Source organism: Salvelinus fontinalis, chromosome 30, assembly GCF_029448725.1.
Source record: "Salvelinus fontinalis isolate EN_2023a chromosome 30, ASM2944872v1, whole genome shotgun sequence".
In the NCBI taxonomy this organism is placed as follows: domain Eukaryota; kingdom Metazoa; phylum Chordata; class Actinopteri; order Salmoniformes; family Salmonidae; genus Salvelinus; species Salvelinus fontinalis.
This window is the reverse complement of record NC_074694.1, coordinates 29,486,043-29,488,802: the sequence shown is the minus strand read 5'-3', so window position 1 is coordinate 29,488,802 and position 2,760 is coordinate 29,486,043.

Below are 2,760 nucleotides of genomic sequence, written 5' to 3'. Positions count from 1 at the left end.
AACACAACACATCACTGACTACCACTCATATTTTCAAGCATGGTGGTTGCATCATGTTATGTGTATGCTTGTCATTTAGCAAGGACTAGGGAGTTTTTTAGGACAAAATGAAACGGAATAGAGCTAAGCACGGGCAAAATCCTAAAGGAAAACCTGGTTCAGTCTGCTTTCCAACAGACACTGGGAGACAAATTCCTCTTTCAGCAGGACAATAACCTAAAACACAAGGCCAAGTATACACTGGAGTTGAAGACGCCATTGAATGTTCTTGAGTGGCCTAGTTACCGTTTTGACTTAAATCATCTTGAAAATCTAGCAATAATCAAAACCAACTTGACAGAGCTTGAATAAAAAAAATAATAATAAAGTGCAAATATTGTACAATCCAGGTGTGCAAAGCTCTAAGAGACTTACCCAGAAAGACTCACAGCTGTAATCGCTGCCAAAGAGGATTCAAACACGTATTGACTCAGGGGGTTGAATACTTATCTAATCAAATCATGTTTATTTTTATTTTTTTACAAATGTTAGAATTTTGTGTAGATCGTTGACAATTTGTAAAACGTTTAAATTCATTTAAATCCCACTTTGTAACACAACAAAATGTAAGCAGTGTGAATACTTTCTGAAGGCACAAATATACACACACACACATACTGACACACACACACACACACACACACACTACGCTGTTGCTAGTCACTTACCTGCAGTATATATATATTTTTTATTTAACCTTTATTTAACCTTTATTTAACTAACAAATCAAGAAAGAATTCTTACTTACAGTGACGGCCTACTTGTAAAGCCCCCCCGGCCAAACCCTCCCATAAACCGGACGATGCAGGGCCAATTGTGCGCCGTTTGTGATAGAGCCTGGGATCAAACCTGGGTCTGTAGTGATGCCTCTAGCACTGTGATACAGTGCCTTTAGACCACTGTGCCACTCTGGAAGCCAAAATATATGTACATAGCTACCTTAATTACCTCGTACCGTTGCATATCAACTCAGTACAGGTACTCCTTGCATACAGTGCATTCGGAAAGTATTCCCCTTCACTTTTTCCACATTTTGTGATGTTACAGCCTTATTCTAAAATCGATAAAATTAATGTTTTTCCTCATGTACACACAATATCCAATAATGACTAAGCGAAAACAAGTTTTTAAAAATACCTTATTTACATAAGTATTCAGAACATTTGCTTTGAGATTCGAAATTGAGCTCAGGTGCATCCTGTTACCATTTATCATCCTTGACATGTTTCTACAACTTGATTGGAGTCCACCCATGGTAAATTCAATTGATTGGACAGGATTTGGAAAGGCACATACCTGTCTATATAAGGTCCCACAGTTGACAATGAATGTCAGAGCAAAAACCAAGCCATGAGGTCGAAGGAATTGTCTGTAAAACTCAGGATTTTGTCGAGGCATAGATCTGGGGAAGGGTACCAAAAAACTTCTGCAGCTTTGAAGGTCCAAGAACACAGTGGCCTACATCATTCTTAAATGGAAAAAGTTTGGAACCACCAACTCCTCCTAGAGCTGGGCTCCCGACCAAACTGAGCAATCGAGGGAGAAGGACCTTGGTCAGGGAGGTGACCAAGAACCTGATGGTCACTCTGACATAGCTCCAGAATTCCTCTGTGGAGATGGGAGAACCTTCCAGAAGGACAGCCATCTCTGCAGCACTCCACCAATCAAGCCTTTATATATTTTTTATTTAACTAGGCAAGTCAGTTAAGAACAAATTATTATTTACGATGAAAGCCTACCCCGGCCGACACTGGGCCAATTGTTTGCCACCCTATGGGACTGCCAATCACGGCCGGATGTGATACAGCCTGGATTCGAATCAGGGACTGGTAGCCCTATGGTAGAGTGGCCAGACGGAAGCCACTCCTCAGTAAATGGCACATGACAGCCTGCTTGGGGGTTTGCCAAAAGGCACCTAAAGGACAGACCATGAGAAACAAGATTCTCTGGTCTGATGAAACCAAGATTGAATGCCAAGTGTCACGTCTGGAGGAAACGAGGCACCGCTCATCACCTGGCATATACCAGGGGATGTTTTTCAGCAGCAGGAACTGGGAGACTAGTCAGGATGGAGGAAAAGATGAACGGAACAAAGTACAGAGCGATCCTTGATGAAAACCTGCTCCAGAGCACTCAGGACCTCAGACTGAGGATGAAGGTTCACCTTCCAACAGGACAAGACCCTAAGCACACAGCCAAGACAATACAGGAGTGACTTTGGGACAAGTCTCTGCATGTCCTTGAGTGTACCAGCCAGCGCCTGGACTTGAAACCGATTGAACATCTCTGGAGACCTGCAAATAGCAGTGCAGCGACGCTCCCCATCCAACCTAACAGCGCTTGAGAGGATCGGCAGAGAAGAATGGGAGACACTCCAAAAATACAGGTGCGCCAAGCTTGTAGCGTCAAACCCAAGAAGACTCTATAATCGCTGCCAAAGGTGCTCCAGAAAAGTACTGAGTAAAGGGTCTGAATACTTATGTAGATGTAATATTTCAGTCAATAATTAATACATTTGCAAAAATGTCTAAATCTGTATTTTCTTTGTCATTATGGGATATTGTGTGTAGATTGGGGGGAAAAAAACATGTAATCAATTTTAGAATAAGGCTGTAACCTAACAAAATCTGGAAAAGGTGATGGGGTCAGAATACTCGCCGAAGGCACTGTGTGTGTCTGTGTGTATATATGTATATAATAAAAAAAACATTTACAATGTCA